The sequence below is a fragment of the Callospermophilus lateralis genome, chromosome 3 (genome assembly GCF_048772815.1).
Source record: "Callospermophilus lateralis isolate mCalLat2 chromosome 3, mCalLat2.hap1, whole genome shotgun sequence".
NCBI classification, from domain to species: domain Eukaryota; kingdom Metazoa; phylum Chordata; class Mammalia; order Rodentia; family Sciuridae; genus Callospermophilus; species Callospermophilus lateralis.
The window spans coordinates 95084980-95110239 of record NC_135307.1 but is presented as its reverse complement, the minus strand read 5'-3'; the positions used below and the strand labels follow the sequence as shown (position 1 = coordinate 95110239).

The 25260-nt window shown below is 34.1% G+C and overlaps 1 pseudogene; it reads right to left on the bottom strand.

Moving 5' to 3' along the window:
• Window positions 1-15642: 15642 nt before the first annotated feature.
• Window positions 15643-16845, bottom strand: LOC143394754 (casein kinase II subunit alpha-like; annotated as a pseudogene).
• Between the last annotated feature and the right edge of the window lie 8415 nt (window positions 16846-25260).

Genomic DNA, 25260 nt, shown 5'->3' with positions numbered 1-25260 from the left:
ATACCACATATTCTGAAACTTAATGATGTACTTCTGTGAATGAAAATCAAAAAGCATAAAAGCAAAACCATAGTGAAGGGTACTGAAAAGATGTGAAAAACAAAACCACCAATAGAATTGAAGGTGAAAGTGGAAGAAACCCAAGAGAAAATAAGATGGTGATGAAAAGATAGTAAGGGACATCAAGGAAATGAGCAAAATGGAAATAAAGAAAAGTTTTAAATATTAGGGAAAATGACAATGAAGACAGGCACTCATATTTGGAATATAAAAATGTTGATACACAAGTTGAGAATAGAATGGTGGTTACAAAAGGCAAGGGACATGTAGGAGAGGAGAAAAAGTTGATGTATAGGGAGTAAGTCTCAGGAGTAAAAAGTTCTGGGGTGCTATTGCACAGAATGGTGACTATAGATAACAATTATGTATTGTGTATTTCAAAAAGTGAGAAGAAGGAATATTTGGGGGGAAATGAATATTTTCACCATAAAAATGACAAAATCTGAGAAGGTCGATATGTGTAAACTGATTTAAACATTATACAATGTACACATATAGCAAAACATCACATGGTACCTCATTAGTATGTATAATTCTTACATTTTTAGGAATTGATTAAAGAGAAAACAATAAATGGACTATAATCAAGTTAAAATTTTGTGTCTGGTAATGTCTATATTCAACATTCATATTTAAAGGATTTTTTTTTTGTAGAACATATATTTCCAGGTGGACAATGGGTTTTGTTTGTTTTGTTTTTTAGGCACTTTAAACTAATTTCCACTATTTCTGTTGAAAAATCCTACTGCTTCTTTCATGGTAATTCATATCTCTTTCTAGTCTGAGTCTGATGTGCCTAAGTATGTTCTTCTTTATATTTATCCTCTTTTGGGGATATACAAATATATTTGTTAACCATTCATGTTTCTTCTGAGAAGCATTTGTTTGGTTCCTTTACCCATTTATTGATTAGGTTATTTTTTTTTTTTTGGTGTTTGGGGGTTCTTTGTATATCCTTGGGGTTCGCCTTCCCCAGCCTTCCATATCATCACATAACTCAACAAATGTATTATGTTAAAAAATAGCTGCCATGTATGTGGGGATCCTCCAGATCTAACATCAGCCTGAAGTCCCCAACGGATTGCTTCTGCCTGTGCCAACCCTGGTACTCAACAGTGCTCAGAATAAGTAAATGCTTTCAAGGGACAAAATTAGAAATAGGAAGGACTTCCTCATATAGGAAGGACTTCCCTCTCTGGAATTTTAACTTTTCTTGTTTTCTTTATATCCACAGTTCTTACAAATAGTATCTGTAATTTGTTTTTTTTTTCTTTCCTTTTTTTTTTTTTTTTGAGTTGTTGAAGTAAAAACATTGCCTGTGAGAGGCCTACTACATCTTGCTGAAAAATAAGTGTCAAGTAGGTTTTTCATTTTTTTTTAATTGGTTCTTTTTACTTATTCATAACAGAATTCTTTTTGACATAAAGATACAAGCATAGAATATATTTTGTTCTAATTCAGACCCCAGTACCTCTGCTTCCTTTTCCCTCTCCGCACCCCTCCTCCTTTCCCTCTTTTGATCTCTCTGCCCTTTACCCATGGTTATCTTTTTAAATTAATTTCTTGTGGATATACACAATGGTGAGATATTGTATATTCATACATGTACATAGGAAAGTTTGTCAGATTAGTTCTGCTGTCTTTCCTTTTCCTATCCTCCTTCCCATCCTTTTATTCTCCTTTGTCTAATCCATGAACTCTTCTCCTCCTACCCCTTATTATGGGTTAGCTTCCACATATCAAAGAAAATATTTGATTTTTGTTTTGGGGGTATTGTCTTATTTCACTTATTATGATATTCTCCAGTTTCATCCATTTAGTGGAAAATGTCATAAAGTCATTCTTCTTAATGACAGAGTAATGCTCCATTGTGTATGTATTCCACATTTTCTTTACCCATTCATCTGTTGAAGGGGACTTCAGTTTGCTCCATAGCTTAGCTATTGTGAATTGAGCTGTGATAAACATTGATTTGGCTGCATCACATCACATGTGCTGATTTTAAATCCTTTGGATGTATACTAAGGAGTGAGATAGTTGGTCAAATGGTGGTTTCATTCCAAGATTTTTGAGGAATCTCCATACTGCTTTTCAGAGTGGTTGTACCAATTTGCAGCCCCACCAGCAATGCTTTTCCCCACATTCTTGCCAATATTTATTTTTACTTGTATTCTTGATAATTGCCATTATGACTATAGTGGAATGAAGTCTTAGTTTTAGTTTGCATTTCTCTAATTGCTAGAAATGTTGAACATTTTTTAATATATTTGTTAACCATTCATATTTCTTCTTCTGAGAAGCATCTGTTTGGTTCCTTTACCCATTTATTGATTAGGTTATTTGGTTCTTTTGGTGTTTGGGGGTTCTTTGTATATCCTGGAAATTAATGCCCTGCAGTGCAGGTGGCAAAGATTTTCTCCCATTCTGTAGACTTTCTCTTCACACTCTCGATTGTTTCCTTTGTTGTGAAGAAGCTTTTTAATTCAATACCATTTCATTTATTGGTTTTTTATTTTACTTCTTGCACTTCTAGAAGTTTTTTGTTTGCTTGCTTGTTTATTTGTTTGTTTTAAGGAAGTCAGTTCCTGAGTTAATATGTCAGAGTGTTGGGCCTTCACGTAGATTTTTTTTAATTTAATTTTTATTGGTTCTTTTTAGTTATACATGACAGTAGATTTATTTAAACCATCTTTATTGTTTTTACAAAAAGAAAAACATCTAAAACAAAACCTCTGAGAGAAGTTAAAAATAGATCAATGGGAAAATAATATCACATAAAAGTTCACCACAAGAAAGCTCAGTAGTAGGGCTGGGGGTATGAATCAGTGGTAGAGTGCTTGCCTAGCACTACACACACAGAGACATACACAAAAAAGCCAGTATAATGGTATACTAATATCCATATCAGGAAAAATAAAATTAAAGGCATAAAACTAAAGGAGATAGAGAAAGAGAATCCTAAAAAAATACAAGAAGACAATATAACTGTGCATATATAGGTACCAAAAACATTGCCTAGAAGCATAAAACAAAAATGTTTAGATCTTAACAATTAACTGATAAATCCATACTTACACTGGAACATTTTAATATTCCTCTGGATAATAACAGTTAGATCTGACAAAGAGAATTAATAAAGAAAATATATTAGGAAAACATTAGTAAGTTTGACATGTGTGTAAGAGAATAGGGAAAAAAGAGCATTTAACATATCAAGGCTATCCATTTTTTCTAGTACAGTTACACATGGAACATTCATAAAAGTTTTCCATATATGGTCATAAATGAAATCTCAGCAATACATCCTCTTTGACCTCCTTACCTAAATAAAATACTATAGTGCATCATTGCAGTTATTCCTTTACATTAACTTTCAATTTCTTTTTCCATTTATCACTTTATCTTTTACTTGAAAAAGCCACAAATACAATTTAAGATAATCCTCCACCTTCTTCACAACTTAACAAATACAAGTGAAATATATACAGAGAAATCATGCAACCATGTTGACTAGTCTCATTTTAGTTCATAATTATATAACTCAAGTGAGTCTTAATACTATGTACTCTTTACCATTTATCTCAGTATCTACACAACTGTTTCCACCCTTTTTCCCTTCGGATCTCCAGTACTACCTCCCTTATCCTAAATTTCAAATCCTAATTTTGCTATTTCATCGAAAAAAATAAAGGTAATGAGAATTTCACAAATTCCCACAACCATATCTATCAATTACCAGCATTACTTACCACATTCTCTGCTTTCCTTCCAGTGCTCCTAACTAAGGTCAACTTTGTCTAACACTTCACAAACATAATTTCATTTACCCTTCCAGTAATTCTATAAGATTGGAATTGATGGTATCATTTTGTATATGAGAGCACAGATCTAAAATCACATTATTAGGGATGTGGTTGGCGTAATTATGCTGGTTGGCATAACTATCCCCTTACTCCTCAAAGGATGGCTTCACATGCCATAGCATCACCAATCCTTGTAATATGAGACCCCAGAACTAATTTTTTTTAATGTATTTTAAAAAGATTCCCTGGTTTTTTTATGCCACTTGATATTTACATAACATACCTGTGAATCATTTTGTCTTTCCCATAAAATTTCTACTATAAAATAACACCAATTATTTTTAAAATAAAATTGGTTTTTAGATCATATAGTAACACTCAGTCCTTCTCTTTAAGGAAATATCATTAAGAAGGACAGGTCTTCCCAAGGTACTAACTAATTCAAACATTTCATAAATCCCATTAGTGTCTGTGGTCTTACAAATGAAGCTTCTGGTGGTATTCCTCTCTTCATATGATTGATTTGATTAAGTTTGGATTCAGTGAGTCTCAGCAGTCAGGATAGGAGATTAGTGGTAGCCAGATCAAAGAATTTGGGATTACCAGCCTTATAAGAGCCCATTCTTATTCTAATCATTCATTTTAACTGTTAATTTCTCATTCACTGAGAAAGAGTTTGGCTTAATTAAAAGCAGAACCAAATTTTGCAAATTTGATCTTGGAATATGGACTTATTTTAAGACATATTGTTAGTGGTGAATATTGAAAATCCACCCATGGAAAGAGTTTGAGAGCCTATAATTTATTTTTTTAAATAATGGAATCAAATGTTAGGTTCTTTATTCAGTACAGAAGTCTGACTTACAGTAAACATTCTGATGGAAAGATTCTGGTGAAAGGGTGGGGAACTGACACTGCGTCACTAGGATTTCTGCTAGCATTTTTCCCATTAGAGCACAATGGCTCCAAACAAAGAGGAAATGATATGGGTGAACCACAACACCCTCCATTTAACATTTATACTAAAAGAAAAGCACAATGAACTCTTGCAAAAGTTTCCTCCCACTGCATTTGGTGCTTCCACACGTAATTTCAAAGAAACCTGTATTTCACATATAGCATATATAACATTGACCTCACAAGAGTGTAAATCCTTTATCACTTTGATTTCATTATGTCAAGGTTTTGAATTTTTAAATGGAAAATACTTCACATTTTCCTCTATAGTAAAATGGGAAACTATTCTTCGGCACCTATTTTCACCATTATTCTTGTAGTGGTAGGATTGGTCCATTTCTGTTGCTATTACAAAAGACTTCATCAGCTAACAAAAAGTTTGAAGCCCTTGGCAAAAGTTTTAAATTATTAGATGACAATAAGTAAAAGAGACACAATTGCTTTCAACTGCCAATAAACTATCATGTTACCTTTCTCCTTTACAAACAATCTATGGGGAAATGAAGTTTATGATAATTGGAAATAATTAGGTTTATTAACAACTTTATGACTTAAGGGGTAAAACCACATTACTCACATCATTTGTTAAGCAACTGTAGTATTTAAATGAACTCATAATTACCCACCAATTATTTCAATCATCCTCAAAGATTTGAATCCAATGTATTATTTCCTAACAGACACATTTTTAAAATCGTCTTACATTAGGATGACCACTGCATCTTGATGTCCTTTGCTCTTTTTCTTCTACACATTCTTGAAGTAAGGACACTCCCAAAGGAACCCTTTGCTGCAGCCAGGGTGGTCTTTTCATGGTCCTGCCCAAATGCCTTGTTACCCAGTCTCATTTCTGTGTATCAATGGTCTGAATTTTTGTCCATGTTTGAACCCCTACAAATCTAATCAGTTTTTAAGTGAGACTTCTTTAATTACCTCATCCTACAAATAGCCCTGTCTCATCCTAAAATTTTCAGCTCTGATACAATGTATTTTCTCTTTCATGTCACATTAACTTTATAATAGATGTTGAATTTTCCACATGTATGACCTATAAACATGTTATCTACTTATTTAATTATAATAATTGACTGCAAAAGTCCTGTATCCTTTATTTCTCTTAAACTTTGCAGTATTTTTCATATATTTTCAAGAAATATTTATTTATTTTTCTTTTTTTCTTTTTTCCTTTTTTGGTGGTGCTAAGGATCAAACCTAGGGCCTTATTTATGCTAGGCAAGTGCTCTACCCCTGGCAAAAACCCAGCCCTACAAAAATTATTTATTAAAGGAATGTGTAAATAAACAAACAAGTGGAAAACAGAAGATTTAAGTTTGAGAAATCACATTTATGTTTTTTCACACTTAACAGAATAATTCGATCTATCTCATCTTTTAATAGAATTTAAAATAAGAAGCACAATTTGAGTATTAATTTTTCTTTCAAAAAGATCTTACTTTTACAAATGAAAAATTGAGACCCAGTTGAAAAGCAGGGTGCAGAGACTACATATATAGTTGGCAGAAACATTAAACCAAATCTTAGATACCTAACTCCTAATACCTAACTCCTAAGGACAATGTTGTCCAGTGGAGATACCAGGTCGATAGTATGTCTCACGCATTAGGCTATTTCAAGGAAGAGATAACTGAAAGGTACAGTAAGCCAGGCATGATAGTGCATACTTGTAATCCCAGCAACTCAGGAGTCTGAGGCAAGAAGATCACACATTCAAAGCCAGGCTCAGCAACTTAGTGAAGCCCTGTCTCAAAATAAAAAAATAAGTAAGTACTGGGAATGTGGTTCAGTGGTTAAGTGCCCCTGTGTTCAATCCCAATACTAAAAAAAAAAAAAAAAAATAGGAAAGGTAAAGCATGCAGATCAGTTCATATTACATGTCACATGTTTTAGATTATAACAATGGGCAGTAGACTCAGGGAGGATATACTTCTCTTAAATCCTCATAAATTCATTGTTGTTAATGGACTCCTGTAACAAAGGACAGATTAACAAGAGAAGCAAGTTTATTGAACACTCTTAGTGCACATCATGCAAATCAAACCTCAATGAAAGGTTAACTCAAAGCAGTAGCTTGAAACTCTGGCTTATATGAAATCTTCAACAAAGAATAATACATTTCAGAGAAACATCAAGGCAAAGGAAAACAGTTTTAGAGGCAAGTAAATATATGGGAAGAAATTAATGGAGTAAGCTTTGCTTTCAGATTCCTCTGGTGCTATTTCCAGTTGATAAGGATCTACAGATATCTCCAGTGATTAACTTCTGTCCTTTCTAATAAAGACAGAATGCTTTACAGATTTATGTCTGCTTTTGGGCAAATACAGGAGAGCAGAGGGATTTTCTGCATCTGCTACTGCTTAATTGTCTGCATCTCAATAATTCTTCATATTTTGGGGAGGCATATTCTGGTTTCCCAAGTCTCTACTTTAAAACATTATTTTCAGAAAATTTTACATATTAAATTAGATTTGGTAGCTATGGAGAGATTTGGGTTTTAAGTTTTTGAAATAAGAAATTGGTAGAGGAAGAGAAAAAAAAAACATAGATTGGGACCAGAAGAACAGACTTGAGTATATTGTCCTATATCTTACTCAATTGGTCTTTTAAATCTGAGAATAGGTCAGTTCAGTTAAACAACTGTGTCTCATTTTAGGAAGTGGTGTTCTAGGTAAGCTCCCATCAAAATTAGGCCTCACCCATTTGCAGGTAAATGGATGAAGTTGGAGAATATAATGCTAAGTGAAGTAAGCCAATCCCCAAAATCCAAATGCTCAATGTTTTCTCTGATATAAGGAGGCTGATTCACAGTGGAGTTGGGACAGGGAGCATGGGAAGATTAGACAAACTGTAGATAAGGAAAAGGAGAAGGAGCAGGAGGTAGGGGGTAAGGGATTAAAAAACGTGGTGGAATGAGATGGACATCACCTCCATAAGTACATGTGTGAAAAATACATGAATGGTGTGAATATACTTTGTATACAAGCAGAGAGATAAAAAACTGTGATCTACATATGTAATATGAATTGTAATACAGTCTGCTGTCATATATAACAAATTAGAATAAAAATTTTTTAAAAAAATTAGGCCTCACCATTTTCAGGGAAATTAATGGAGTTGCAGAATATCATGCTAAGTGAAGTAAACCAGTCCCCAAAAACCAAAGGCCCAATGTTCTCTCTGATAAGTAGATGCTAATCCATAGTAGGGAGGGGGATATGGGAAAAATGGAGGAACTGTGGTTAGCCAAAGCGGGGGAGGGGAGGGGAAGAGTCATGGGGACAGGAAAGATGATGAAATGAGATGGACATTGTTACCTTAGGTACATGTATGACTGCACAATGGTACAACACTACATTGTGTAAACCAGAGAAATAAAAAGTTGTGCTGCAGTTTTGTACAATGAATCAAAATGCATTCTGATGTCATATATACATAATTAGAATAAATAATTTAAAAAAAAAATTAAGAGAAAAATTTGGGCCTCACTCTCCACACTGCTCCTCAGGCTCTACAATGGGATTCTTTCTCAAGTTAAAATTCCAGAGTTCTCTATGTACTTCCAAGAGCAAAGAAAACCAATACATCTCTGATGGCTGAATAGTGATACCAAGCACTCACCTCCTCTTCCACAAAGAAGAATCAAAGCAACAGCTGAATAGTTGCATTTTGAGGTGTGTCACCAAGGGAGTACACTGGAACTCAAGAAAGGAGAGACTGGAACATTGCAAGACTTAAAAAAAAAAAAAAAGGAACAAAGAGCCCCAGCAACTGCCACTCTGGCTTCCCAGTCAGGGATTATACTTTGCAGGGGAAAGAGTAAACAAAAGAATCTCAACATTAACTAACTCCATCACCACAGGGGACAATAATCCTAGCTGCAAGAAAGTTTCATAGTTGACAAGTTTGCAGTTCAGTAAGGGGAGCAACCTGGAATTCACACAGTAGTTTTCTTTGGAGAAGGAACTCACATCAGCTCCTTGGAAAACCTAGAACCTAGGCTACTATATCTGTATGCCATCTTCAGAAGGAACTTATTGTCTGAATTCATACTGCTCTACGGATTAGAACACTCTTCATATCCCCCTCTCTGGGACCCCACAATTATTCCAACATACTTGTTAGGTATTGAATGCAGCCTCACAGACCCAAGAAGACCTAGAAGGGCAACAGTGATCCTAGGACCCAAACATGCCCAATGCCCTGAATTTCAGGGCATAGGTGTCTCAGGACAGAGGAGAATCAAGAGTGCTATACTGGAGAATTGAATGACCATGGTGCTTTTCTACTGGCAACAGTTGCCAGCTGTATGTGGACTTGCACCAATATTAGAACAGAAGGCAGTCACCTGCATGGTCACCACTGGCTACATCCCCACATACCCTGGGTGGGTGCATTGTTCTTCTCACATTAGGTCCATGGGCCTGGCACTGTGACTCTCCTCATACTACTTCTATCCACACAGTGTGTGGGCCACACTACTGACAGTTCTCTGGCACTGGCATCCACAGCAGTGATGGAGGACTTGAAGTACCTTGCCTTCAGACCTGGAACCCCTATTAGAGTAATAGCTGTTGACAGAAAATAATTGTCAATCCAAGAATACTATATCCAACAAAGCCATCCTTAAGAATGAAGAACAAATAAGAACTTTTCAACACAAAGATAAACTGAGGGAATCCAACGCTATCTGACTGACTTAAAAAGATGTCAGATAGTGTTGTCCTACATCTAGAAGGAAAAGATACTTACCATCATGAAAACATATGAGTATATAAAATCCACTGGTAAAGTAGACACACAAAAGAGAAATAAAAAAGAATCACACTTTATCAATACAATAGACCACCAAGCCATAAAGATGAACAACAAAGAAGAAGAATTTGAAACAAATAGAAGAAATTTAAAAGAATGAGAGATATATAGTAAGTTCTTACATATCTATAATAATCTTGATCATAAATGAACTAAATTACCAACTGAGAGATAAAGATTGGCTGAGTGGATATAATAACAAAACACAGTGATATGCTGTCTACAAGAAACTCACTTCACCAGTAAAGGTACACAGAGACTGAAAGTAAAAGGATGGAAAAAGACATTACATGCAAACAGAAAATGAAAACTAGCAGGAGTAGCTATTCTTATATCAGAAAAAAATAAACTTAAAGACAAAAACTACAAAAAAGAAACAAAGGAGGTTTCTATATAATAATCAAAGGTTTCTATATAATAATCAAAGGACCAATTCAAAAGAGGCTTTAACAATTGTAAATTTAAATACACTTAATGACAGACCATACAATTTTATAAGATAAACATTATTAGATCTACATGGAGAGTCTCCCAATAAAATAATAGTGGGAGACTAACAGAGACACTGCACTTTCATCAATGAACAAATAATTTAGATAGAAAACCAACAAAGAACATGCACACCAGATAGAATAATAATCTCCAGGATATATAAAGAACTCAAAAAACTTAACACCCCCCCCAAAATAATCCAATCAATAAATGAGCTAAGGAACTGAACAGACACTTCTCAAAGCAGCTATACAATTGATCAACAAATATATGAAAAATCTCTAGCAATTAGAGAAATGCAAATCAAAACTACTCTATAAGATTTCATCTCACTCCAGTCAGAATGACAGCTATCAAGAATACCCGCAACAATAAATGTTAGCGAGGATGCCACACTCTTACCTTCTATGAATCTATACAAATTCATAGAAGTTGGTGTAACCAATCTGGAAAGCAGTATGGAGATTCCTTGGAAACTTGGAATGGAACCACTGTTTGACCCACCTATCCCACTTCTCAGTTTATACCCAAAGAACTTAAAAACAGCATACTACAGTGACACAGCCACATCAATGTTTATAGCAGCACAATCCACAATAGCTAAATTGTGGAATCGACCTAGATGCCTTTCAATAGATGAATGGATAAAGAAATTGTGATACACACACACACACACACACACACACACACATACACACACACACACACAAAATGGAATATTACTCAGCATTAAAAGAGAATAAAATTATGGTAAATGGATAGCGTTGGAGACTATCATGCTAAGTGAAGTAAACCAATCCCAAAAATCCAAACTGAATGTTTTCTCTAATAAGTGGATGCTGATTCATAATGGGAGTAGGGGGGAGCATGGGAGGAATGGAGGAACTTTGGATAGGGCAAAGGGGAGGGAGGGGAAGGGAGGGGGCATAGGAGTAGAAAAGATGATGGAATGAGATGGACATCATTACCCTAGGTTCACGTATGAAGACACGAATGGTGTAACTCTACTTTGTGTACAACCAGAGAAATGAAAAATTGTGCTCCATGTGGGTATTATGAATTGAAATGCATTCTGATGTCATGTATAACAAATTTAGAACTAATTAATTAATTAATTTAAAAAGAAAGAAAGAAAACCAGCAAAGAAACAACGGAGTTAAGTCATGGTCTAAATCAAATGAACTTAACATATATTTATAGAATATTTCATCTGACAACTACAGAATACACATTCTTTTTTTTCAGCACATAGAAGATTCTCTAAAGTAGACTATATATTAGGCCACAAAACAAGTCTCAACAAGTTTTTAAAAATCAAAATCATGTCATGTATCTTCTCTGACCAAAACAGAATAAAACTAAAAGCTTACAACAAAAGAAACTTCAGAATCCATACAAATTCATAGTGACTTAGAAACATGCTACTGAATGAACAATGATCTTTGAAGAAGTTAAAAGAGAAATTTTAAAATTTCTTTAAATAAAATAAAATGGGGAAAAAATAAAATTTTAGGACACAGCTAAAGCAGTATTAAGAAGAAAGTTTTTATAATAATTGCCTACATAAAAAATAAAAGAAAGAAAGAAAGTGTTCAAATAATCAATCTCACTGGGCATCTTAAAGACCTAGAAAAGCCAGAACAAACCAAATCCAAAATTAGTAAAAGAAAAGAAATAGCAAAGATCAGAGCAGAAACAAATAGAATCTGGAAACTAAATTTTTAAAAATTGATGAAACAGTTGCTTTTTAAAAATGATAAAATGACAAACCTTTAGCTAGACTAATTAAGAAAAAAGACCCAGATAAAATCAGAGATGAAAAGGAGACATTAAACTGATACCAAATAAATACAAAGGATCAGTAGAGACTATTATGAACAACTATATGCTAACAAATTGGAAAACCTGGAAGAAATGGATATATTTATAACCTATTAAAATGAAACCATGAAGACAGAGAATGTCTAAACACATCAATAATAAATAGTCAGAAATGAGTGACATAAAATTAATAGAGAGATTTATCAGTAATAAAAAGTCTCCCTTGGGCTAGGGATACGGCTCAAGCGGTAGCGTGCTTGCCTGGCATGCGTGCGGCTTGGGTTCGATCCTCAGCACCACATACAAACAAAGATGTTGTGTCCTCCAAAAATTAAAAAATAAATATTAAAAAATTCTCTCTCTCTCTCTCACTCTCTCTTACTCTCTCTTTAGAAAGAAAATTCATTTTTTATTTAAATTCTTTCCACTTTGTTCTTTATATGAAACCACAGAAATACTTAGAAAGCTTGTTTCTTGGATCTATAAGTTGTCTGAGCAATAATTTGGTCCTTGAAGATAAAATATAATTCAAAGTAAGAAACTTTAGAAAGACATAAAGACATAATCTCTCCAAGTGCCAAAATAAAACAAGATGGCACTTTCCTTAGAAACCATATGTGATAGAAATCAAATTTTATTATAAGACCTTCATGTTCTTGGATATACTAAATTCAGTTCAGAGTTGTTGAACCAAGGATACTAGATATTGCCCTACCTATACACAGCACTTCATAGTTAATAAAGTATGTTTATAAGCACTGGAATTGGATAACTACTTCATAGTAATTTACAATTATAGTTAACCTGACAATACTAGGAGAAGCAGTTTAATTTACTTTTTAGCATTGTGAAGTCCTTAGTACTTCTCTTAAACCATAAATTGCAAACAAAAAGGTGTTAGGGTAGCTCTGCATGTAAGTATGCAGACAGATGTAACTTGCTTGAGGTCTAATATGAAGATGGCGATACTAAGGGATATGAGAGGTATGTGTATAAGGATATGAAAAAAAGAAAAGAAAAGCCTACGAAAATATATACAATAAGACAATAAGAAAATGCTCATAGGTATACAATACTTTCTTTGAAATACTCATCATTTTCCTACACCACTGAAATAAAATTGCATTCATGTTTTATTTCTTATTTGCTCAGATCCCATATATTTTGCTTAATGGCTACCTATGTTTTCCCTTTCCTTTATTTCCTATTGAATAGTAAAAGTCATTCTGAGAGTAGTTTTGCTTTAAATTAGATAGATCATAAAACTGATCTGTGTGTGCTGTTTTTTCTGTTTCTATAGTCTGTTAGATTACTGATTCATATATATGACCTACTTGACCTTGCTTTAAGTTTGCCAATATCCAAGAATTATTTGCATTTCAGAAAACTACTAAAATAAAAACAGCAAAAGTGGATGACGATAGCCATACTTACTTGTATAAATATCTTAAGAGAATAACATCCCACAGATAAATAGGTGAGAATTATGTAAATGAAATTTTCTCAAAGCAAGTAGAATAAAACTGAAATCTTTTTTCACTAGTGAAAATTTTGAAGACTTAGTAAAAACAATGAAGACATACTTTCTTACAGTTCTATCAAATAGAGTGGTTTGTGGTTTTTCAGCTACTCTTCCTAAGCTTTCAGAGATGCTGAGAATAGAGAAGATGTAAAAACTATAAATAAGATTTTTCCCTAAAATAAATTAGTGGGTTATGGGAAAGTGCAAGGGAAAAAAGCTAATAATACAGTCATTTTAAAATTATTTATTACTTTTATATTTAGTGGGGTTTGGGGGTTTTAATAGGTTTTTTGCAATTTTTTCTTTTTCTCCTTAAACTTATTTGCTTTTTTGAATCTTTTGCCAATTATTCCTAGTTTAGTTTCTTTTCATGATATTAATGTATATTACTTTCTGTAATATGCAAATCAAGATGAGTTGATCTGAAAAGTAAGCTTTTGGTTGTGGGTACAGTGGACATGAAATAGAGGTTCCTTTATTATTCAAATGATGTTGTTCATAAAGGACTAAAAATTAATGTCACACAAATGTATTTAAGAATGATTTAAAATTGAGAAAATTTTTAAAAATTATATAAATTTATTACCTTTCTGATCCAGTCTAATTCCAACTCACTTGGTTCTATTTGAATTTTTAAATGTACCCTGTTGGCTAATTAATCCTTCAATCTCTGATGGTATTAAATACTCACCTGTGTCTAGTCTTTCAGGCTATTTTTGTCTAATATTTCTGAATACATTATGTCAAAAATCAGTTCAAGTGACTTTCTTCAACTCTTACGAGGCTTGAGGCTTATCATCAACATTACAACCCCTAGATCTCATCAGTTTACCTGGTAACTGATGATCAGTATCAGGATCTAGAACAAATCTCCCAGGTCACCTTCTTCCTCTGCTCTGTGTTTAGATATACTTAATACCTAGCTTGTGGTTTTAGGTTGATTGACATGGGTAATTATATCAAATGGTTCTCCCCCCTCTTTTTTTAATAAATAAAACCAAACATTTATTAACACTAAAGAATTCTAACACTGTATCTTTTACATATGAGGGACAAAGTATTTATACATACACACAACAAGGGGTGGCAGGGCTGTAAAAAGAGTTGATATTTTCCCATGATTACAGGTCTGCCATTTGTTTCACTGGAAGTAGGGGCTCTGCTCCTGCCTCTTAGGCACATTTACAAGACAAAGGAGCAGGTCTTCTCATTGGATGGCATGTAAAGGAAGGGGAGGGTAGGAGAAAAAGAAGATAGAAAGCTTAAAATGAAACTCAGTGTGGCCTCACCGCCCATTAACTCATAGAGTTGCTAGCATGAAACCTATATAGAAAATGTTTCTTTTGAGGAAAGCAGTAAGTTATGCCCAGTAACCAACAGACTTCAACAAGTAAAAGAAAATGAAAATATTTTTGTCTTCTCCCTCCTACCAGCTATGGGGCACAGTATATTGGGAGACAAAAGAGGGAAGCACGATATCACAATTTTAAACTAACTAAAACTAAAATTATAAGTGAGCAGGATTTAGTGTTAGGTTAGTAAAACATGATTCATACTAAACAGAAGTTTTTAGAATCTGTCTATACGTTGTGTAGATTTTCAACATCTCAAGCATGTCTAAGTAAGACATGCTTCCACTATAGCCGCCAGCATAACCCCACTGAAGCACTTCTGGAGTAAAGTGATAGAAGTGACCAGCAGTACACTGCTCTTCGATTGGGTCTGCCCTGCCTCTCTTCCTTCCTGCCTCCTGAGAAGGTACATATTTGTAATTTCTGGAGAAGAACATGAGATACGACCCTCCCAAAGTATGGGGGAGGCAATGGTAAAAATGGTAAGAAATCTCCAGTCAAATGCCAGCAGCTGGAATTAAGGATGGTTTATCTGTGTTCTTTAGTAATGAGGAACTGAATTTGGAAGGGGAGAAAAAAAAATTTCGATGCAAGTTATTTTTCAGGAAATCCCCTGAGTTTCGAAAAGTTTGAAAAAAAAATACAAAAAGAAAAAAGAAAATCAGCCTAGTATAATTTTTTTTTTTTATGACTGAACTACTATACATCCGTAAGCAACTGTTCAGACACAGTGCTTCTGAAGTGTTCACCCCTCCCCACCAGACGCAAGCTGCATCAAGGAGAAGGTAGACTTCCCCACCTCTGCTCAGGCATCAGGAAACAGATTGGGCCATTGCTGCTGAGCACTAGCAGCAGCTGGAAGAGGCATCCCAAAGGGGTGATTGCAGCAGCAATCACTGGTGAGCCTGCCAGAGGTCCCATGGATGATGGGGTTGGCACTGAAGAAATTCCTGACATCATGTTTGTGCTGCTGATAGGTGTACTGCCCCCTGGCATGTTAGATGAACCCATTCGAGCCGTCCTTTACAACAGTGCAGAAATAGAGGTGCTCCATGGCCTGTCTTGCAGTGAGCTGTGACTGGTAGTCATACTACAGCAGCTTGTTCAAAGAAATACAAGGCCTCAGGGCTGACAAGGTGCTGGTTTTCACTGTGTACAAAGCATTCCTATCGCTTATGAGAGTGTCTGCCCAAGATATCAATGAAACCTGGATCTAAATCAGTGTTGTATCTGTCAATATAGCCATATAAATCTTCTATCCCCAGAACCTTGGCTAGCCTCACCAACTGATCAGAATTGTCATGTCCATGGAAAAATAGCATCTTCTGGAAGATCATACTTGCTAGTATACAACCCAAGCTCCACATATCCAAACTATAATCGTACATCTGAGAGTCTACAAGTAACTCAGGACCTCTGAAGTGTTGGAAAACAACTCTTGGCCAGGACAGTATATTCTTGGCCAGGATGGTAAAACTCAGTTAAACCTCAGTCTATTAGCCATAGCTTTCTGTGCTCATGATCAGTCATGACATTATGGGGATTCAGGTCTCTTCGCATAATTCCCATGCTGTGACAATAATCCAGGGCCTTCAGAATCTCATACATGTAAAATTGAATATCATAGTCTGTTAACATCTGGTACAATTGCTTGAAGTCTGTGTTGCTTACATGTTCAAAAACCAAGACAGGGGTTCATGACACAGGGTCTTTTACAATGTTTGCCAGCATGATGTTAGGCCCTCCTCTCAAATTCTCCAAAATCTTTACTTCATGCAAAATTTTCTTCTTTTTTACTGCTTGAGAATTTTAACAATTTTTCCATTATTTGGGATGTTGATGGCTTCAAATACTTCACTATATTTACCCGGCCTAACTTTCAAACGAGCTGGTAGTCATCTTGATTTCCCCATTCCACCACATGTGATTCATAATCCCAGTACTCTCGGGGTCCATGTGTATTGATATCTGTGTAAACTCTGGCCCTGAGTGGCATGGGTCCTGACATGTCAGACAGGTTGGCGGGCAAAGCTGAACTTGAGGCTTGAAGATCTGGAAGTCACTGTGTGCATAGACAGCTGCAGGTAAGACCTTGTTTCAGACCTATTATCTTTAAACTATGGTGGCAGTGGCAGTGGCTCTCTGCTCTCCTCACATAGACAATAGGGAGCTCAAATGGTTCTCTTGTCCTTTGAAGATGCAATAAGTTTCCCTCAGTACCCTCATACATATCCATGCTAGTTGAAAAGAAAGATTATCAAATCTTTTCTGAATGTCTTCTCAGAATATAGAGAAAGGAGACTTTAATATGCAGAGGCCCAAGTCTACTACTGGATTTAACAGGAGGGTCAACAAAAGAACTCTAAACTTAAAGCTAGGGACTAGATCTGTATCTTTTCCCTTTATTACTTCATAAACAGTAGCCTAAACTAGGCATGAAATTTCCTGTACTTTAGTTTTCTCATCTGTAAATTATGGAAAATGTTAAATTAGCTCACAGAATGGTTTTGTGAGGATGATATGAGATAATGTAAACAAATTTTATAAATTTTGAAGGCCTGGTTAGTAAAAATATAAGATGGAATATTCATTTTCTCTGACCAGGGCAAGCTATAACAATATTCCAACTCTCATCCATGATTTGCCTCTCTCTATATTTCAGGTACATTGCTAGACGGAATAAAGGATATTTTGTTTTGGGGGAAGAAAAAAAATCTCACAATTTTAAAAAGTATTTTTTTGTTGTTGTTGTTCTAGCTATAGACTTCAATATGACAAAATTTTTAAAGAAACCAACAGCAAATGCAATATCTACAGTCAAGGAAGACTCAAAATCAATAATAAAGGTTTGAAATATAATAATTATTTTTAAAATGTTCTTGTTTACTTTGCCGTATAATTGGAATTGACCACCTTCACATATGCAATGTTAGTTATTACATTCTCAGCATGTTTTAGAAAAAATTTTAATGATCAAAAGAGTCTTTTTAAAGATTCATTTATTAAGGTAATATCTTAATATTAAAAAGTTTTATTTTCTTCTGAAGATATCACCATCTCTAATGAAAAAATCATAGCATTTATCTTTTTCTCACATCATTTTTTGTTATTGCTTCTCCTTGGGTTGACATGCAAAGATTTCTTTTAGTATTTTGACATAGCTGTGATCTCAATAAGCACCAAAGTTTCAGGGACAATTCCAAAGGAATATCAGCAATGGTCAACCTGCCCTCATTACTTAAGCCATGGTCCCAGAAACTGGCCACATGAAGATAATGTGGCTCTTGATTCTTGAAAGTGTTATTTATTCACATTCTTTAAGGTTCCTGACAAGTACAGATCCCACAGACTTTTTGCTTTGTGTTACTTCGGCCAAGATTTGATGAGATCATTGGCTTGAAATTCTGAATTTGATCTCTTAATTTGTTAGATAATTAAGTTTTAAGTTAGTTACAGCCTTTTTTGCTAAAATTTCATCTAATTTATCTAGCCAAGTCTATTATTTATAATGAGAAATTGTAGCAGTATAAAGTCTACTTTCTTAAAGTCAGTATTCATATATTTCTTGATCTTTAATAATCCAGTTTTATAAAATCTCTTCCTACCTTAGTTCAACTTTCACAACACTATCAAAGAATAATTTGTAAGTACTCATGATGTACTGGCAATCTGTAAACATCCATTGTGGAAAGATGACAGTGTCATTTTATTTACTTTAGGGGCAAGATTGCTAGATTTAGAAATCAGGGAAATGTAATAGAAATTGTATATCTACTATTCAGAAAACACAAACAAATAGGAATACATGGGTTTATAACTGACTAAACAATCTTTTCCAGAGGACACTTAACAGAAAGTCAATTGAAGATCACCCTTAGTCATACATTAAATTTCTGCCTCATTGGCCCTGTCCCATGTATTACTCAGCTTGGGCTAGCATTGTTTTTAAATACCACAGATTGGGCATCTTAACTAACAGTAATTTATTTCTCGTAGTTCTAGAGGTTAGAAAGTTCAAGATCAAGGAGCCTGCCAATGTGGTTTTCCAGAGAGGACTCTCCAGGCTTATAGATGACTTCCTTTTTGTTGTGTCCTCGAGACATGGCAGAGAGAGCAAGCTGTGGTCTCTTATTTTAAGACACTATTCCCATCATGAATGACCTCACCTAAACCTAATTATCTTCAAAAGGCCTCACCTCCAAATACTATCACTTTGGGGGTTGAGACCTCCACATATGAATTTGGGGAAGTGGAGATAAACATAAACATCCCATAACATAAGGGATCTAATCTATACTAATTAGACAATTTTATATTTATGCCTAATTTTTTGGAGACCACCATTGAAAAATCATGAAGACAAACAGATGAAGGACTCTGAGACTATATTGCTTAAACAGTGGCCACATATTTAAAGGTATTTCTGTCAAGGGAAAGACTCTAGAAGCAGTAATAACTGTTTTCAAATATGTGGAGAGCTCTACAGGTAATAAGAATTAGACCTTCTATGTGGCTCAAAAAAGTATAACTTTTACCAATAAATAAAAGCTAGGGAAAGACAGATTTCAGATCAACATGAAGAAGAATTGTCTAAGCACCAAAGTTGTTTAAATGCTGAATTGATGCCTATGAGTCTCTGTCACTGCAAGTGACATTGGCAATGAGCATAGGCAGTACACACATTCAATCCTCAAAAATCAAAATTTAGCTTTTAGTCATTGTCAGCAAGCATCCTTTAATAAATTAATAGAAAAATTGGATGCCAAAACCACATTTTTGACTTTCTAGTTAGCCCCCTGTAATCCTTCCAATGTTTACGTGATTGCTTAGTTCTTCAAATCTATGCTAAATTAACTTTTTACTGTAAGAATCTTATTTATGGAATCTTAAAAAGCTCTGTCATATTTCTGCCTTTATCTTTTGTGGAATGAATAGAAGCATTGGGGATTTATTTTAATTGGTTTAGTTATTTGGAGTGACTCTAGCAAGACACTCTTTGGGCAACTTGAGAACTTCTGTTTTAAAGCATTTAAAACATGAGTTACGAGTCCACAAAACACTGAATTTGCCTCTAATACCTACTTCAACTCTTTCCTGGTTGACTACCCTTAAAAAGCATGGATCCTCAGAGAGAAAAAGAGAGCTGTGAACTGTGATTTTCCTACTTTAAAAACTGATAACTGCAGAAAAATAACAAAAATGCCTATTTCTAGAATTTTAGTAAGTTAGAATGCTTATCTTATACTGCCCAAAATAGAAGCAAGAAAAGAAGAATCTTGCTCTTGACAGTCAAGATTTTTCTTCACCTAAACTAAGCTTGGGCTGTATTATTAGTCAGTTTTGTATACTGTGAGTAAACACCTACTATAATAAGCTTAAAAAGAGGAACAGTTTGTTTCACCTCACAGTTTTGGAGGTTTCAGCCTTGACAGATTGCCTTTGAGCCTGCAGCAATGTAGTACATCATAGTGGGAGCACATGGTAGAGGAGGCCTATTTACCTTATGGCAACCAAGAAGCAAAAAGAGAGAGAGAAAGGAAGTGGCTGGGGCCTTAATATCCCCTTCACTAACCTAACCTCCCCACTATTAGATTCTACTATTAGGAGATTCCATCACTTCCTGTTAGTGTCATAGCTTAGGACCAAGCCTTTAATGCATGGGCTTTTGAAAGACATTTTGGATCCAAATGTAGTGGGTAGGTTTTGCACACATTTTAAAGATCAGGCTAGATATAGCCTAATATGAATTATCATGGGGTATTAAGATTAAGGAAATTATATAACAGAAAACATGACTGATATTTACATTAAGTTTTCATCATCAAATAAATACTGTTGATTATATGATACTCCCATTTTTTAAATAATTCTTTATCAGTTAGGAATTCAGAAACACATATTATTCACAAAAACCTATAGCATAGGGGCTGGGGATATAGCTCAGTTAGTAGAGTGCTTGCCTTGAACATACTAGTTCCTGGGTTCAATCCCCAGCACCACCAAAAAAAGAAAAGAAAAGAAAGGAAAAAAATCCACAGCATAAAATATATTTCCACAAAAGAATTATTTTCTGTATGAATTGCCAAATCATTGTAATATCATGTGTAGATAATAAAAAAATAAAAAGGGTAGCAGAATACAATAGATACTAGTATGGCCCTATGTATAAACGTGGCTGTATAACCAATGTGATCCTGCAATGTGTACATGTGGAAAAATAAGATTACATACCCCATTTGAATCAAATTTATGATATGTCAAGATCATTGTAATGTTTTTAGCAACTAATAAAAAAATTTTAAAAAAGAATAAAAAAGAATTATTTTCCCACTGAAAGTGGAATCAATAATCAGTCTCTCAACATTACAAAGATTAAAGAATGACTTAAAATGAGTAGTTGCAATGCTGATCTAGTCTGTTCATATATGAATACACGACCACTGTATTCAGAATAACAGAATCTTGGAGTAATTATACTTATGGTCATTGTTTTCATGACTTACAATTCTTGGTCAACAGTTTTTTTCCATCAGCACGTTGATTATGTATTCCCACTGCCTTCCAGTCACTTTGGTTATGATAATAAGTCTGCTATTAATGTTATTGAGATTCCCATATATGTGATGAGCTGCTTTTCTTACTGCTCTCAAGATCTCTCTTTAAAATTGTTTAAATTGTCTGTGGTGTATCTAGGTGTGAGTTTATCCTACTTAGAATTTGATGAGTTTCTTGGATGTATTTTTTATAAAATTGTGGGAAGTTTGGACCATTATTTTTTCATGATTTTTTCCTGCCCCTTTTCCTGGCTCTGTTCTTTAATTTTTTTTCTTTCTATTTTTCAGACTGAATAATCTCTATTGACATAGTATACTCAAAATCAAAAGGCTGAAAGGACTGCATGTGGTCATGGACTCATACTCTTGATAAATTCCTTTAAGAAAGAATATACTTTGTGGAATTTCCTTTTATGCATTTTAATACATCTAATAGTAATTTTATTAATGGTATAGTGCAGTTAGTTTATTTATAGTTCTTTAAAAACACAAAAGTAATAATTGACTTGATTTTCTTTTTTTCTCTTACAGTCCCATTATGGGAGCACTGGTCCAGAGTTTTACCGTATTCTCTTCAATTTGGGAGGTCAGAGTCCACTGATTTTATACTATCTTCAGAGGAATAAGGTAGCTGGCTTTTCCAAAGTCCCTAGACAGACCAAGATTAAATTCACTGAAATATTACATGAACCATATCCTTTTTAAAACTTTGATTTAATATGATCATTTTCTAAAATATTGGAAATTTTTTGCTAAATATCTCAATTTTTTAAAAAATGAATACATTTTTTAAAAAATTTTATTTATACATGACAGTAGAATGTATTTTGACATATGATATATACATGGAGTATAAATTACCATTTTTGTGGTTGTACATGATGTGGAGTTACACTGGTCATGTATTCATAAATGAACATAGGAAAGTTATGTCTGATTCATTCTACTGTCTTTCCCATTCTCATCCCCTTTCCCCCAACTCCACTCTGTCCAGTCTGGTGAAGCTCCCCTTCTCCCTCCCCCTCCCATTGTGAGTCAGCATCCGCCTATCAGAGAGAACATTGGGCCTTTGGTTTTTTTGGAATTGGCTTACTTCACTTAGCATGATAGTCTCCAGTTCCATCCATTTACCGATAAATGCCATAATTTCATTCTTCTTTATGGCTGAGTAAAATTCCATTGTGTGTGTGTACCACATTTTCTTTATCCATTCATCTATTGAAGGGCAATTTACTATTGTAAATTGAGCTGCTATAAACATTGATATGGCCACATCACTATAGAATGCTGATTTTAAGTCCTTTGGGTATAAACAGAGGAGTGGAATAATTAGGTCAAATGGTGATTTCATTTAAGTTTTCTGAGGAATCTCCAATACTGCTTTCCAGAGTGGTTGCACCAATTTGCAATCCCACCAGAATTATATGAGTGAACTTTTTTCCCCACAACCTCACTAAAATTTATTGTTATTTGTATTCTTGAGAATTGCCATTCTGTTGTAGTTTTAATTTGCATTTCTCTAATGCAAATTAAAGATGTTGAATATTTTTTCATATATTTGTTGACTGATTGTATTTCTTCTTCTGTGAAGTGTCTATTCAGTTCTTTTGACTATTTTTTGATTGAGTTGTTTTGGTTTGGTTTTTTGTTTGTTTGTTTTCAGTGTTAAGTTTTTTGAGTTCTTTATATATGCCAGAAACTAATGCTCTATCTGAGGTACAGGTGGCAAAGATTTTTCTCCCAATTCATAGGCTCTCTCTTTATACTCTTGATTGTTTCTTTTGCTGTAAAGAAGCTTTTTAGTTTGATACTATCCCATTTATTGATTTTACTTCTTGTACATTAGGAGTCTTGTCAAAGAATAAATGAATGCATTTTTGACCAATGCTTTTATTTAATACCCAAAGCTTTTGTGCACGTTTGACTCATCTATTTCTCTTTTAGACCCAAGACTTTGATTTTGCACGTAAGAAAAGTAAAACAGGGCTGGGGTTGTGGCTTGTTGATAGAGTGCTCACCTAGCATGCATGAGGCACTGGGTTTGATCCTCATCACCATGTAAAAATAAAATAAAGATATTGTATCCACCAAAAACTAAAAAATAAATACTTTTTTTAAAAGTAAAAAAAAAAAAACGTAAAACCCAAGAACTTCAAAAATTAGTATGTTCAAGCTCTGTGATAAAAAGCTAGTTTTGCAACTTATTGTTCAGTGCTCAGTCTCAAATGTGTGTCAGAAGTGTTAGTCATGACCTTCTTAACTTCTCCAAAGAGTTTAGACAAGTTTTAGATAGAAGACTTTGTTTAAATGAAAATTTGACAGAAAGCTCAATGTATAAAATTAAAAACAAAAGAAATTACAGATCTTTAGTTTGTAGCAGGGGTCGAGGCCTAAAGTTTTATTTACTTATACTCCTGTACCCTTAAAACCATCCTGACCCAGGGTATACTGGAGACTCAGATGAACCCTAAAGAGATGTAGACAGTGGTCTCCAAATTAATGTATATACAGCTATGGGCATAGAAAAAATATTTAGGACTCTTATTTATAATTTTTATTTTTATCTTTAAAAACAGAACTTATATTTTACAACTATTTAGTGAACAGATATCCTCACTCCGTGGATATTTTAGTCCTACACTCTGGTACATTGAGGGATAATGATGACATCTTTTTGCTTATATTATTTGCTGAATATTATAGCATATTGCTATTGTTGCATATGGGTAATTAGTGGATTTATAGATTATATAATCTAATTTTAACTAAATTAATACTCATTAATGGTCCAAAAGCTTTAGAATATTCCTGAAAAGAAACTGTGGATTGATAAATTTATAATGTTAGAATAAATGTTAAAAACAAGAAAATGGAAGAATATTTCACCCACTTCCTGAAGCAACTTCATTTCAGACATGCAGAGATAAAAATCAGTGATTACCCAATCTGTTCTGATAAGATGTAGAACAAAAAAAAATTAAAAATTAAAATTTTCAAAAAGACTATTTGAAAGATAGTTATACATCATTATTATAAACAATGAATCTAACCCTAAGTGTAGGTTTTACTTTATGATAGTACCTAATGATGCCGGTTTAATTTGCAAGGCATTTAAAAGCCCACTGACCAGACATCTGTACAAAGTTCAACAATTTGAGGACAAAGTGGTTTGGTGCACCCATTAATGAATGAAATGAGTTAAATTTATTTTTAAAATATTGTATTTATTCTCTCCCTTTTTTTATAGATTGCATATCTTTCATAATATACATATATTATAATACAGATTGATGTATATATAATTTCTAAATTTAAAACTATTCCTACATTGGAGTGGATTCACATATCTTACCCTTGAGACACACAATCAATAAAACAGAGACCACTACTCTGTCATATTCGTGGGACCCTTCCCAGGACATTTCTTCCACCGCATTTCAGTCAAGACAACCTCCAGAGACTCACTGATCATAAGCACATGAAATTAACTTGGACAGCCCTGGAACACAAGGAAAGAGATAAATTACAGGATTAAATTAGTCTGTTCTCAAATTTGTAACTTAAGTAGTGATGCAAAAATTCCCACCTGTGTTGGATTATGTCCAAAACAAGATTTTCAAAAATGTTTATAAGTGAAATTTGAAAATTTTTTACAGTAGATTATTTTTATGTTGACCAGTTTTCATTATAATTATTAAAATGTCAATCTTTGATGGTGTTTGAATTTCTGGTTGGCAAGGATTTACCCAACAGCTATGCAAGGATTCATAACACCAGTTTACAGAGAGTGTGAGTAGGTATGGGGCAGAGGAGGGAGGAGATGGAGATCTAAAGCACAGAAGTTGGCCAGGCATGGTGGAGCACCCCTA